Source organism: Bactrocera neohumeralis, chromosome 6 (assembly GCF_024586455.1).
Source record: "Bactrocera neohumeralis isolate Rockhampton chromosome 6, APGP_CSIRO_Bneo_wtdbg2-racon-allhic-juicebox.fasta_v2, whole genome shotgun sequence".
Taxonomy (NCBI): Eukaryota; Metazoa; Arthropoda; class Insecta; order Diptera; family Tephritidae; genus Bactrocera; species Bactrocera neohumeralis.
In genome coordinates this window covers 78,540,084-78,556,354 of record NC_065923.1, presented here as the reverse complement: position 1 = coordinate 78,556,354, position 16,271 = coordinate 78,540,084, and the positions used below count along the sequence as shown (strand labels likewise).

The following is a 16,271-nucleotide window of genomic DNA, read 5'->3' as shown; positions in this document are numbered from 1 at the left end:
TCACCACTCAAGTTCATAGGTTATAGCTTGGATAGCAGTACTCGGTAAATACTTAGACAATATTTGAAAAAAAATTTTGATACATTTAAGTGCCACCCTAATATTTGGCCACACTTTAATGTATATGTATAGGAATGACGAAAAAAGTAATAAATCGTGCAGAATACTTAACTATTTCAAGCGGATAGGAATTGCCGCTACCAATCAACAGCAATGAAATGATAAAGTCAAGCGCAATGTACAAAAACAACAAAGAAATACTGTGAGCTAAATGCTCAAGCCGAGATAAGACACAATGAGTGCATGAGAATGAGATGTTAAGAGGGACACGAATAAATTGGCGTAAAAAGTAGGCTAGATCAAAATCAACAGCGCACGGCTGATAGTTTTTTTCCCTGCGCTAAGCTCAATAAATGTGGCATTGTTATGGCTTGCAAAGCGGACATCAAGCTAGAGAACAACAACAACCGTAACAGCAGTAGGCAAGTCAAGTTGGCGGAGCTTGGGTTGAAGCAATTGCAGCATATTTATACGCTATTGTGTTTTAGAAGGAGGCAGTAATGGCATATGTAAGAGAGAGAGAGAGCGCGCGCGATGGCAGCAGAAGGTGTGACAGTGAGGGAGCAGAGCGTGTAGCTACAATATAACACTTCCACTACCGTTACTTTAGCGTCAGGATGCTAGGGTAATTAGCGATTGACATGAATTGTTCATTAAGCCGGGTAGAGCGTGGCATAAGAATCGCCAGCAACAAGGATGATTGCTGCGCGCACAAAAGTACAATGACTTCTCGGCTCATGCACGACTTCACTACAACCAACTGTATATATTAATGCATGCTTATAAATAAAATATGTATGTATACAAATATATAGGGAAGCGGCTATGTAAAAGTAGCTGCCGTTTAAGCTGTGACTCGGTCATCCGGTGCTATCGACACACACACACACACTTATACAGATACTAGTGATTACAAAAGTACGCTTTGGCCCTACTGCTCTGCTGTTGGCATTGCGAATGATGATGAATGATGCACGCAAAGATCGCATAGCAACATTGCCCCGAGAAAAGTGAACGGAAAAAAACAAAAAAAAAGAACAAACAGAAAAGCAAAAACTGCGAGACAAGCGAACTCAGCGGAAGCTCATAAAGTAGGTTAGTGTGCACGAAATTTTTATTATTTGGCTATTTATGCGCACTGAAGGAGGAAGGAGGAAGCAGCAAAGCGCAGCGGTGCACACAGCCACGCTCACATATAATAATCAGAGCGGCAAAAGTAGTGTAAGCTCCACGCTGTCCACGCTGGCAGGCGTTACAGTAGTAAGGATATGCATATATCCTTCACACACACACACATACATGCAAGCAGCACGTCTTGTTGGCTGCAGAGGATGTGCATTATGCACATAAAATCATTCAACGTTGCGCTTTATTGACTGTGACAGCACAATTGCAAGTGAATGGATATTTATACAGACAGATAGTTAGATGGAGTCAGCAGTAATGGCAGCTCAGCTTACAAAAAAAAAACGAATGATTGCGCTTAATTGATGGATTTACGGCGTAGCAAAAAACAGACAAAAGTAAGTTAAATGTATGCGAATTTGCATTAAATTTTTACGCTGGCATAATGCACTTTGAAGAAGTTTTAATTCAATAAATTTAATTACAACAAATTCCGGTCAATTAAATGTGTCATAAAGTTGCGGAAAATTGCACAATGCATTCATGATGGAATGCTTAATAATAAAGTGGCTGAAATTGTTGTGGCATATATTGCATATAATAAATATAAAAATGTAGCAAGCCATTGACTAAAATTCCTTACAAGTATCATTGATCGGTCAGTTTGTATGGCAGCTATATGCTATTGTGATCCGATACGAACAATATATTCGGAGATTGTGCTATTGTCTAAAAAAATAATTCATACTGAGTTTCGTGAAAATATCTCCTCAAATGAAAAAGTTTTTCATACAAGCATTTGGTTCCGATCGTTCGATTTGTATGACAGCTATATGCTATAGTAGTCCGATCAGAATCATTTCTTGTGAGCACTTGCACTGTCTTTAGATAATAATCTGTACACAATTTCGTGAAAATATCGCTTCAATTGAAAAAGTTTTCTATACAAGCACTTAATTCCAATCGTTCGATTTGTATGGCAGCTCCATGTCATATCGGCCCAATCTGAACCATTTCTTCGGAGGTTTCACCATTGTCCTAGGCAATAATCCATGCAGAATTTCTTGAAGATATCTCGCCAATTGAAAAAGTTTTCCATGCAAGCAATTGATTCGAATTGATGAGTTTGTATGGCAGATATATGTTATAGTGGTCCGATCAGAATAATTTCTTCTGAGATTGCACGGTTTCTTTAGGCAATAATCCATGCAAAATTGCATGAAAATACCTTTTCGAATGCCAAAGTTTTTCCTACAAGCACTTTCTTTCGCTATATGCTATATTGCCTCGATCTGAATAATTTCCTCGCAGATTGCATTATTGTTCTAGGCAATAATCCATGACAAATAACGAGAAGATATCTTGTCAAATGAAAAAGTTTTTCCTTCAAGAATTTGGTTCCGATCGTTCAGTTTGTATTCCAGTATAGCATATAAAGATAAACGGACGGACGGTATCGACCCAGCCCGTCACGTTTACTTATAATTTATGTTACTTTTTGTGGTCTCTGATGTTTCCTTTTGGGCGTTACAAACTTCGTTGCAAGTTTAACATGCTCTGTTCTGTTCAGGAACAATAAGTGTACTTGTAAAATGGCTTTGGATCCTCAGAACAGTTTGTTTCGAAAATCAACCAACTATAAAGTGAGGTTAGTGGGTTCTCCGACTACGAAGGAAAGAAATGAATATCGCGCTGCTCAGAAGGCCATAGAAGCTAAAATTGTCTTTGTTGTCTGAACTCACCATTTCACATATCAGCGGATTAGTCGACGCTTCTGACCGACATACCTGTACGAAACTACTTTTCATCTTGACTGCGCCTTTTAACTACATTTGCGGCAATAGAGTTTTGAAAGGCCTTTACAGAGAGAGAAGAAATGGAACCATCTTGTTAGAAAAATTACGTACTTTGATAAAAATTTTTAACTTTATGGGAAGACATCTATGAGCAGAAAATCGAATAGATCGAGGACTCAGGGCGAGTAATAATACGTTTCATGACATGCTGGTAGTCGGAAAGCATTGTTTCACAGACGTTAACGAGACGCTGTGTTTCGACCAAATTGAGTGATTTAGGAACCAATCGGTCTTGCACTTTTCTTAGGCTCATATTATTTTTAAAATGGTTTTCACTGCACCTTTCGATGTTCCAACGATGCCAGCAAGATCTCTGATGGTTAATTGTCGATTATCAAGCACCTTCCTCAGTTGGTGTTAAAGGCCGTCGTGGCCGTAGTTCGTCGTCAAGGCGTTTTCGACACTATTTGAATAATTTGTACCAATCAAACACACTTGCTCGCTACAAACGATTATCGCCGAACGCCTTTAGCAACATTCTTAACGTTTCAGCATCAGAAATTTATATTCCGCAAACAAAATTTAATGGAAGAGACTCCCAGGAATAGAATTTTGCATTTATGGTCTTACTTCTGTACTGACGAATACCACGAGCTTAGCAGTCTATGGACTTAGAGGTGTGAAAACTGAGTATAAAACAAGATTCTTCTGCTACAAATATCGCTACATCTTTACTAGCGGTCTCACGTCCAAAAATTTAAATTCTTTAAGAATATGTTTCAAATCAAAAAAAAGCTCCACGCAGCAACTTTAATACTACGTCTCCCACACAGCACCCCAGTACGACCGCTAGCAGACAATGAGCGTTGGCTGGCTTGCCAGCTCTCTCAATAAGTGTCATTGGTGCCAAAGAAACGACACATTACCCGGAGTAATGAAACTGCAAATACACACACACTCGAGCATGAAATGATGGCCAACAAATGTCTAACAATGTAACAACCACATAGAAGCGGACCACAACAACACATGCCACAGCAGCCGCATCGAAATGCCACAAGCATCAATAGAATGGCGTTGAAGGTGAAGAGGGGTAGCGAATTGCATACATACATACATAAACATGTCTGTAGTGCCGGTTAGTGCGGGTGTAAATGAAAGCGCTGAAGTGCACACTACATGCTTATATACGATCATACATATACATATATGTACATACATATAGTGTTATTTAGTTGGGTCTTTTTTTCGTTGTTGTAGTTGCATTGTTGAGGCAAACTTTTATGCACCGCAACACGTCAACAACAAGCAAGTGCTGCTAGTAGTCAGCACGCCCAGCCAAAGCCAAAGCCAAAGCTAAAGCAACCAACAAAAGCGAGCAACATTCAAGGACATGGCAGCAATAAATCGCAATATGCACGTGTACACGCATACATATAAACATTGTTGTTGCTGCCCAGCTATTTTGTGTGCGTGTGTTTATTGAAGTAAAAAAGGCGAGCAAAATGCAATAAAGCACTGTTTTAGTGGCGTTGAAATGCAAGAGTGTTAGTATTGCGTGGGAATAAATATGTGCGCATGTATTTACTTATGCATACATTAGCGCTCGCTATGTGCGCGTTTGATAACGAATTTGCACAGACAAGGACATGCGGTCTGTGATAGTGTTATTGCTCAAACAAACTAGCATGTTTTTAGAAATTGTTTTTTGTAACCCAGTTGCAATATTCGCGCTCCCGAATTTTAATTTTTAATAAAAAAATGTAAATTAACTTTAAACTAATTGAATTTGAAAAAATATAACAGCGATAATATTCTAGATTTTAATCCCGAAATTTCGGGATTTGGAAAATTTGTTAAAAATAAATGTTCAACTACACCGATATATACAAACGACATTCGAAATAACGGTATGTCATGTTAATTTTGAAATCCCGAAATTTCGGGATTTTGAAAGATGTCCTTACAGCGCACCAATATATTTGCGTAAGTATCTAGCCGCAAAAAATCCTGTAAATTTTTTTCAGTCCCGAAATTTCGGGATTGGTGCCCAAAATTTAATATTATAATTTATAATGTCCATACAGATACATATGTATGTATAACGTGAAAAATGGCTGCGAAAAGTCCCGAAATTTCGGGATTCTCAAAAATGTCTTTAAAGCCTAGCAAGATATACAATTAAGCACAAAATTACTATAAACCTAATTTTTACTTTTCGATCCAGAAATTTCGGGACTGTCAAAGTTGTCCTTAATGTGTTTATAAGCAGATGTTCTATTTCCATACACACTTTTGTCATATATCATTAAGCTTTTTTCTACTTGCCACGCTTGTGGGCATAAATGGTTTAACATGTTCCATATAAGCGAGTGACTGAGCGACTGACTGAGAGTGACACGCGTGTGTTGACGTTGAAATTTAGAATTTTCCCCAACAAACTGTGATTCGATTTGAATACTTAAGTAGCACAACGATCAGTCATGGACGCACATCTAGACAGCAAACAACTAGTTTTTGAGGTCGAATTTGAAAAAAGGAAGAAATATGCAAATACACACGCATAGCTGAAATGTGTGTTACTGTGTATTTTTGTACATAGTATATGTGTACTTGTATATAAGCAAGCGGCAGCAGTCAAATAATGTCCTTTACCAGACTGCAAAAAATATTCCTCTCACTTTCCACGCACATAACCATAAATCTTCTTTTTCTTCAATATTAGCATGTTTGCCCGTGTGTGTTTATATGCGCGTGTGAGTGTGTGTGCGCTGTTTGACTATGATGTAGGTTAATTGCTTGTACATAGCTTTATGTAACCAAAAGTTACAGTTCGTATTTGTGCTCGTATTACAAAATAAGCAAGCTGCTGACCGTCCACGTTTTGTTGTTGCTCATTTGCTTAGGTGTGTGTGTGTTTGAAATATTTTAAAGCTACAAGCGCTTGATTTCATCAATTAGCCAAACTGAAATGCTAAACTTTTGCTCACACCACACACACACACATGCATAAAAGTACACGAATGATGAGAGTGTAATCCGTTTATGCAAAAAGCGCTGCATAATTCACACATGCAAATATTCGGAGCTAGTGAAATTTTTCCCAAAGGTATTACATATACATATGTACTTTAATTATAAATGCACGTGTGTGAAAAATATTTGCTGCCAGAATAAAGCGCTTTTAAATTGCTTTTACAATTTAAGTCGTTCAAATTTCAATATTTCATAAGACAGATTATTTTCAAAGATGGCTTTTATGAAAGAATATTTTATATAAAATTGAAAATATATTAAATTTACTTAGTCTTAATACCTCTTTTATTCAGAAAAAAAATTATACTAAATAAGGTGAAGAGCTGCTTCACTGTGACAAAGAGGAGCTCAATTTTCAATACAACCTACCTTAAATTCGTTTCATTACATCTTTGTGAGGCGACTCATATCTGTTTTGACAATAATTCTTGAAGCATGTCTCATAGAAACTTAACTCCTACTCATTTAGTTCAACCAAATCTTTATCCAACCTCATCTACTAAGTACAATTAGCACTAACGTTGCTGCTCTTACCGGCAGATTTTTCGGCAAGTAACCGATTTCCAAGGCCGACCACCGAAGCCGATTATCGAAGCAGCTTATCGTAACTGCTAACTAAACTGTAGTTTCTTACATATCCTTACATATTTCATAGGACTTTTTCATATGCTTTGGAATCTTAGTGGTTTCAGATCCAGGTTGTAGTACCAAAATCGTCAGTTTGAGGTATAAAAGGAATATGTTGCTATAAAAATTGATACATCGAGCAGTTATTACGGACTAACTAGAACTTCGCTTTATTTCTCATGTTGATTACCTAACTTCACGACCCAAACTCAGTTATCAAATATTGTACCAAACTCTGTCGTTTTATCTCTCTTCATTCACCTCCATAAAAGGTTCAGTTTTTCGCAATTTTAGTTTACTAGGAGCACAGTGGCTAACTTTCACGCACTTTCTTCTCCATTGGCCAGCCTTTGCAAGGCTGAGATTGGAACATTTCGGCAGTCCTATCTTCGACGAACCAGGAAAGGTAGCAGAAACCGACAATAGTCATCTCAAAAAATGTGTGTTAGGCTCAAAGCGCCTTAACAATTTGTAAGTTTGCATCATCTACTTAGAAGTTTTAGGTCACAACGGACCAGCGTTATAAGCTGTCTAAATGAGATCTCTGTTAGTGTCGACCTCATAACCTGCCTACCCGTGGAACGCAGAATCAAAAATCATTCATTATTTGAATAAGGGACATCCATGAAGACCTAAAAACCACATCCGATTTTAAACTAACTCTATTAAGTTTTTGATTTCAATTTACTTAACCATCCTTTAACGCTATTAATGATCTCATATGAGATTTAATATAACGGATCTTCTACGATCGTCATAACCTTGAATCAAGGTTGACTTGAAACAAAAAGCAAATCTGTCGCAAAGTTCATCAGCTCTTAGCTCTAGTTTAAATAGCTTTGGAAATATTATTTGGAAGAGAGACTGTTGTAGTGACAGTGGGACTCTCAGGTTTTATTTCCGAAACCAGCATTGAGTGTAAACCAAAAAGGCTTCAAACCATGTAACTAATCACCCTCAGGGTCTACAAGTTGTAGTGCGCTTCTCAGGATTACTTTCCAAAAAGAGTGTTGAGTTTTAACCAAAAACTGTCAAATTTTGGACAAAAGAGTTCAAACACTGCCTCAAACCACTCTCGGGGCCTACAAGCGCACGAAAGCCAGCTACTCGTTAAAAAGTCATTAGTTACCTAAATTAAATGAAATCTGTCTTAAATCGCAACCTAGAAACAATAAAGCATCTATACTTATTAAACATGCGCCTCCATCTCTCTATTTTCTTATAATACATGTTTAATATGCTTTAAATTACGCCCAACTCCAGTATATATTCATTCCGCTTCAATCTTATTTAGTCCACAGAGGCCGTCCTCTCTCTCACGATTGTAGCACTGATTCATGCTCTTGAATTTGCTGTACTTTAAACGAAGGCAGACAACAAACAGCTGACCTATGCAAACATAAATCGGATTTTATTGTTAAGTTGATTATATTTCACTTTATTTACATAATGTCCGCAATACTGGCAAACAACTGATGCCAAAGCAAACAACCGAAAATGCACAAGAAGAAAACAGCGGTTGAACAAATGTGAAGAGAAATGGAATTCAATGGAAATCGTATGCCACAGAGTGCATTCCCCGGTGTATTATTGCGTGGGAAGTTCTTGTTTATACACAGTTTTCACTATTTCTGTAAAATATGAAATAATTGGGCTGATACGCGCGGCTAAGCGGATTTTATTATTATTTTACGATTTTTGTTTCATGAAATATTTGTTTTAGGAATCGATCTTTAATGAAGCTGCTGTAGGAATGGTGGATGAACTGAAGGATGGAGTATGCTTCTATGTTATAAAGTTGATATTTTGAATATAGAAAAGTTGAGATAAGAGGTTATATGCTTAAATTATTAGTTGTTAAGAGAGATATCCTTCACATCTATCTAGAGATAGTTGTGCCTGAATAGCATATAAATCGACCATTTAAACACCAATAAGTCTCAGAGAATTGGGAAATTCAGATTTTTTTAACTAAAAAAAAAACTATGCAATGGAAACAACTCATAATAAAACATTGATTTTTGGTTATAAAGTGGTTATATATTGGTTATAAAGTGGTTATACATTGGTTATATATTAGTTATATATTAGTTAAATCTGACAGCGCAAGTTTAAAAGTTGATAGATACATAAACGACGGAAAAACGTTATAATAGAAACAACTCATATTGAAACATAATTTTGTGTTTTGGTTATAAATTGGTTATATATTGGTTATATATTGGTTAAATCTGATAACGGATGAGCAAAAGTTTATGCATACATGTATGAAGAAAAATCGATGGAATAGTAACAACATGAATTGAAACAAAATTTAGAGTTTTGGTTATAAATTGGTTATATTATATATTAAAAAAGTGAATTTTGATTTTCTGATGATAATTTTTGTTTACTTTTTAAAAGTCACGATATATATTTATTTATAACTTTACAGTGTCCAGCGAAAAATTAAAATTTAAAGTATCCTTTCCAAAAATAATTCTCTGTGTAGTTGTTGACAAATGCCTACATATATTTTTCACTGTAACAGCGTAAAGGTTCCTTTGTAATTTTACTCAGCGCAAAGACATGCTGGCGCTCCTACTCAATTGTCTGCGGATTTATTTGAAATTTTCTGTTCACAAAAATCTTGCGTTTTTTCACAAAAACTCAATATTTTTCCAGCAGAACACACAAGCAAATATACACACACACACACAAATATACATATATGTATGTGTATATGTGCGTTAGTATCCTATAACCAATAGCCTGATATATGCTGGCAAATTTGCTTGTTAGCGTGTGTGCGTTGCAGGCATTCGCTGCCGCTCTGGTTCAACGTCACGGCCATTCGCACGCACACTTGTCTTGTCTACCAGTCCAAGTATGCGTTTGTGAAATTCCTTTAAAGGCAGCAATGCACAAGTACCCATTTCGCAAATAAAAAAATAAAAAAATGGAGGTAAAAAAGAATTCATAATAATAATAGGGAAAATCAATAGTCTTACCAAGTGTGGTGTAGTTAAAGAATAGCTGTATGAAATTGTTTGCTGAAGAAGCAGAAAGGCAGTAGAAGCATGAGCGAAGATGCTGTGCATGAGTGTAAGTAAGATATGTTAGCATCGAATAAAGGACTAACCAGTTAGGGATATGTGTTGACGTTGAATGCGCTGTAAGTGAAAAATGTCCTTTTTCACATGTCACAATCATAAGTTGAACATAGAAGAGACTATGACATACAAGCATATATGAACAAACGAATTTTCCTTTTTGGTTTTTTATTATTTTTTTTTTGTGTAAAAATATACTGTAAAAATATATATGTGTGTTAGTATCATGCATTGAACAGCTTAGCGTCCGTAGCCACCTATATACTATAAGCCTACCATCTTCTATCATAATCAGTTAGGCCATTTGTCGACTAGCTAATATTTGCTTTAAGCCTTTAGCTTTTGACATGCAAGTCTATTGACAACTTACACCCACTCCAATTCAATGTGGTGACTTGAAGTAAGCACTTCCACACTTTTTTTAACCAGCCCGCAGGCATTTCGCTTTAAAAAGTGCGTATACGCCACCCACGTTGGATGCAGGATGTGCTCTGCAGCCATACTACTTGCCAATTCAACACTCAACCGCTCTGCGCACAACCCAGCAATTTTTCGACAACAATTGCCCGGTGGTCATGCCAATAGTTGCACCTTTATTTAATTGTTGGTTGCCACAGTTATGGCCAACTATTGTTGCCAATCACAAAAAAAAAAAAAATAAAACAAAAAAGCAATTTTAGAAAAATGCTTCGGAGCGTCCTTTTGGCCAAATTGAAAACGTCTAAATTTTTTGGCAGTCAATAGCCGGTGCAAAAGTGGCGAGTCATTGACACAACACAGCGCAATAATACCATAATGCCAGCAACCGGAAACAGGATGTTGACATTTAGGTGAGCAGTTACAATGTAACAGCATGACAGCGCACATATGTTGGCTAACACATATGCACACACATACATTATTTTGTTAAGAATATAGAGATGTTGTAGAACTATGCGTGCGTTCGACCAATTCTGTTTTGTTGTTATTTATTTATTATTATTTTAGTTTCATTCATACTTTTCTTTGCATTTTCGTTGCTACTGTTGCTTAGTGTCAGGATTTTGATACTTGATTTTGCTGCTTTTGACAACATTATTATTGTTATTATGATTTTACCTTAAATTTCTTGCAGGTTTCAATTTTAGTTTTGTTGATATTTGTTATTCTTCTTTTGCAGACTACACAGTTTTTGAGCTCAATCAATTTGGGTAGTTTTTGGGTAAGTGAAACTGTTTACCTTTACATTTGTAAACAACCGAATATGGTTATGTATATTTATTAATATATTTCTATGGCAATATATTGCCTAACTGTATTTTTTTATTGCTGAAATTTAAATTATTCGATGAAAACCGAACCGAAGTAGAGTCCTTTGTCAAATAAAGTTTACGCAACTGAAGCTTTAAATTCAATAAATTTACTTTAATAAATATTATCAGATATTTGCTGGAAGTAAAAACAGCTTAAAACGATTTGTGCTATTTTAAAATAATCTACTGGTTTTTATGCAGTATGGCGTCAAAATATATTTTTTGGAATATCAACATAATCATGTTTGTTCCCACCAACTAGTGAGTTTATAATAATTTTATAAAGAAAACGCCAGCGCACAACCCTGGGAAGGAATGGTTGGCGTTCTCACTTTAGCTCGCCTTCAAACGAATGATCTTTGGCTAGCCAGAGGGTATTTGGTCTAAAACCGGAAGTCATGAGCTGCTTGAGCCATATGTTAAAGTATCGTTTCTGACCTCTCCCAAGTGAAGGGCGCTGAAAGAACTTGCGTGAACTTCTACACATGACTTCATCCTCTTGCCACATTATCATATATGTACATATGTATATTCACATAACCTTAATCTATAATTTTCTGAGAAGTAAAAACTCGATGTGTGAAACTGTTTCTTTTTAAATCCATTGTTGAGCCAATAAAGGAAAAAATTTAAAGTTGCTTTCCTAAACATAAATTCTATCACAGACTAGATCAGCTAATGAAAAGTTCTGTAGTTAGAGGCTATAAAAGATCATATTGCTTGCTTGAAGAAATATGCTTTATAAGACTTATGAGTTACAAGTTATCGATCAGAAATCATCAGGAGTACTTGTAAACTCTCGGAAGGTAGAAGTTCTAACTGAGCATTGACCGATCGGTACAAATGATTAAGATTAAATATCGTACTAGAAGCCAGCTTATTTAACTGTTTGTAAGAAGATGAGATAGAAATGTTTCAATACTTCTTCCTCGAATGTCCGGTTTCGCCAGATCAAGGCAAAAACATCTTAGCTCTCATACCTTTAGACAGACCAGCTGAAAGCCAGCGAAAAAAGAAATAAATCACCGAAACAGATTTTTGTTGGATTCAGCGCGTTTTTGCTAGTAGAAAGCTGATGTTCATAGAGGACTTTTCCATTTTGCTTGTATTTTGTTTTAATATCGCAAAAAAAGCCTAACTTTTAATCAAAAAAGTGGCTTAATTCGGTACTTCTGCTTTAGTTCCACCAAAAAATTTAGTGGTCGTTTCTAGTAAAAATAGTTTCCTCTCTATATTTCTTCTATATACATATATACACATTAAACATGCTTTCATTATTGGAGTTTATGAACTTTTCCATAAATATTTCCAGTCGTTGGTATGTTTTGGTCTCAAACAATGAAGATGCATTCATATTTCTACCTCAGAACTCATGAGTTAAATAAAACTTTACCAATCGAAAGACAGCCGCTTAAGAAAGTAGATTTAGTTGTAAGGTTACTAGAACAAAGTAGAAAAAGCAGCCCTGCACAAGCTTGGTTATATTTCAGCTTGATTTGTGGTGAATAGACTTCTAGGTACAATGTGATTTCATGACCTTTTCCTACCACATTCCACCACTTTTGACTACATTATGCTATATAATGTGATTTTATGAAATTATCCACCATTTCGTTATTGTCATTATGCTATGAAAATTTGGGAAGAATGTCTATTATTTGCCTCATCATGAGCCCCAACTAAAAAAAAAGCTTTCGTAAGACTCATATTCATACCGAAGTGTCGTTGAGGAGCGATGATATTTTAGTACAGCGAATTCTCCATATCATGGAACGATGTTTTCTCTCATAAAATAGTGAGTTTTTAAAAATCTAACGACAACTGAGCGAATTCTTGGTATTTTACTTTAACTAGACTCTCTTAAGTGTCAGTATAGTTCAAAGAGTTAATAACTGGACATACTGGAGACTCTTCTGGGATTCTTCTTACTCCAAAAAATACATTTTCCATCAAAAAGTAGCGAAAAAGTAATAAATATATTTTTATAACCTTTACTTTATGGCATTTTCTATACTCAATAGCGCGCACAGAGTATATCCTTTCACAGGGCAGCAAACCTTGAATTCATTTTGGGCTTATCTAAACATAGAATCCAATGAATATTTAATTTATAGCAGAAAGTAGAGCAAAGTTTGTTTACATATTTGCTACATAAATTGCATTATTAAATAAAGTCATTTATTAATGGAAAAAATCTGCCTGCCGCCGCCCTACGGAGTCAACAAGGATATATGAAGATTAACAATTCATAAATAAAGCGGTGATAAGCTGCTGTACAAGCAGCATATAGCCATACAGCTGGGCAATAATAATTTCTAATATATACGCACATAAAAAGTTGTAAGTGTGTGTGTGTGTGGTATGTTTTTAAGTATGCGCGTGTATATGTGCTTTTCACTGCCTGTGTCAACAATATCGATTTTTTTCGAAAACGCTTTTTGTTGTCCAACAATGTTTTCTTTGTGCACATACATACATATTTATCATATATACTATACATATGTAATATATATATTTAAACGTTTTTGTTGTTTTAGCTAGTTGTTATGCCTTGTCGTTGTATTTGATATTAGAATAATAATATTTCATATTGCCTGCTGTGCTGTGCTATGCTATGCTGTGCTATGTGTGTATGCTTTGTTGCTTTATTTGCAGTAAGCCTGTATGAGTGTGGCTGTGTGTGTGGACAAGCTTTGGCATTTATTTATTTTGTTTTAACATTTCTGTTTGTTGTTGCGCATGTTTTTGTTGTTGTTGATAATTCAATTTCACATGACATGACTTCATCGTTATTTCATAAATACATCAACACAATTTCAGACACATGTAAACATATTTAGATAGCAATACTGTAAAGGTTAGGGTAGTCCTTAAAAAATTTATATGAAAAATAAAAAAAAATTATTAAAAAAAAATTTTTATTTTACTTTTTTTTAACACATATCGTCCGAAATGAAGAAAAACAAATTTAACTTCAAAATTTTAAAAGATTTCTTACAAGCGCTGGGTTCCGATCTCTCAGTTTTTATAGCAGCTATGTGCTATAGTGTTCCGATCTAAACCATTTCTAATTTGGGCAAAAATTCGTGCAAAATTTCTTGACGATATCTCATCAGTTGAAAAAGTTTTCCATACAAGCACTTGACTTGGACCAAGCAGTTTGTATGACAGCTATATGCTATAGTGGCCCCATTTGAACGATTTCTTGGGAGATAAGATTATTGTCTTAGATAATAATACAGGCCAAATTTCTTGAAGATAACTCGTAAATTGAAAAGGTTTTCCATACAAGTACTTGTTTACAATTGTTGAGCTTGTATGACAGCTATATGATAAAGTGATCCGATCTGAACCATTTCCACGCAAATTCTGCGGTTGATTTAGGAAATAATTTTTCCCGAATTTCGTGCAGATATCTCGTCAAATGAAAGAGTTTTTCATACAAGGGCTTGATTTAGATGGATCAGTTTGTATGACAGCTATACGCTATAGTAGTGCGATACCGGCAATTCCGACAAATGATCAGCTGCTTGGTAAGAAAAGAACATGTGCAAAGTTTCAGATCGATATCTCAAAATCTGAACAATAGACAGCATATACGGACATGTCTAAATGGACTCAGTCAATCCTATAAATATTTTGTGGGTCTCCGGTTTTTCCTCTTCGTGTTTCACTATTTTGTCCACCCTAATGTGGATGTATGTGTGAGTTCATATAGATATATGTATGTATGTATAAGTGTGTACGGCTGTGTTTGTGTGCCTGTGTAGTCACGCATTAAGCGATTTTTGCACACTAATGGGTCACTTACTATGTATGGACAGTTCAATGATGCTTTTGTAGCTAGAGATGTGCTGTGTATGTGTGTGTCATGGTATGCATGTGTCTGCATATGTGTGCGCTTGCATAAATGTATTTTGATTAGTTCGCAAATAGTTGGCATTTTTAGTAAGCGCACAAAATTGTAATGCAATTTATTACATAATCAATTGATTGAGTATATTTTGTTGGTAAAGTGAGTGATTTTGTGATTTTTGATAGAATTTTTTTTTTGAAAAATTCTCAAAATTTCCAGAATTTATTATTGCTGCTTTCTACGGTTATGTAATTTAATTTCTGTAATTCAAGAAATGCTGTCGATACATATCAACTGAATTGAATTAAAAATCTTGCGCTATAAGTTCTAAGCGCTCACCTTGAAGGCCTTCCGCTTACTTGTTGCAACGAAAGTTTTGTGGCAGCCATAAATTTCGCATTCTGCGTTTACCTTGAAAACGTTAGTCGCTAACGCTGTCCTGCATTCATCTTTAGCCATGGTATCACTCTAAGCAGGGGTATACCGTTACAAGTATGCGTCTGTTCACAGCTTTGTTGCAACATGTTAATGTGCTGTTACCGAAGTACGCATGCGGGGCGGAAGTGACAACATTTCGGTGGCATAGTTTATGGTCTACTTTGCATGCGATGCGCTGCAAAAGCGCTAGACGCCAAACAACAACAACAAGCAGTACAGCAACAATAGCCGAGTACATTATGTGGCATGGTTATTGTGAGTGTCACATGCTCCTTTGCGGATTTTCAGCAAGTAGGGAGTACTATTTTCAACAACAACTATGCGAGCGTAACTACAACATCATACCGCCAACACCAACAACAACAGTTCGGCTTGTAAGCTTAACTCGCCATTGCGACTGCGATTTATTGCATGCGCCACAAATGACAGCGGCAAGCACACACACAGTTATGTGTGCCGCTCTGGCTGTTTAACGCCAGTCTTGTGTATGGCATTAAATCAGTTTGGGCACCTTTAGTGCCTTCAAGTAGCTTCAAATTGATTGCTTTGCTTTGTAGTTGCAGCTTTCGCTGAAGCCGAGCGGTTTAGTCTCGGTTGGTCGATTTTGTGAACAGAAAGGTTAAAGTTATATATTAGTTTAGAGCTTGCCTCACATTTTTTTTTAAACTGTTCAGTAATAACAGTATAGTTTTAGCTGTTTGGTCTGAATTTCTTATTCTTCTTTCAATATGATTCGAAACACTTAAATTTTTTTTGAGATTTTACTAGTCTCATAAGAACTAGTTATTTTCTGTACCGCTGAGAGATCAAGAATTGGCCTTCGAGTCTTAAATTTTCGTAGAAGTAATCTTGCAGAATTTTTTTTCATAAATATCTATTAATATTTAGGAACAAACACTGAAGCTCACATCGAGGGGTTGGGTTCCTCACATCGAGGAGGTTAGGCTCT

General features: G+C 35.9%; 1 long non-coding RNA gene across 3 annotated transcripts in view; it reads left to right on the top strand.

The window, feature by feature from the left end:
- LOC126763522 (uncharacterized) overlaps positions 1 to 16,271 on the top strand; it is a 331,668-nt gene that overhangs the window by 26,552 nt on the left and 288,845 nt on the right. For 2 of the 3 annotated variants that reach the window (XR_007667624.1, XR_007667625.1), the window contains exon 2: positions 10,896 to 10,937. The exons of the other annotated variant lie outside the window; for it this stretch is intronic. This is a non-coding gene — a long non-coding RNA (uncharacterized LOC126763522). The remainder of the gene's footprint in view (positions 1 to 10,895; positions 10,938 to 16,271) is intronic. 3 annotated transcript variants of the gene reach the window in all.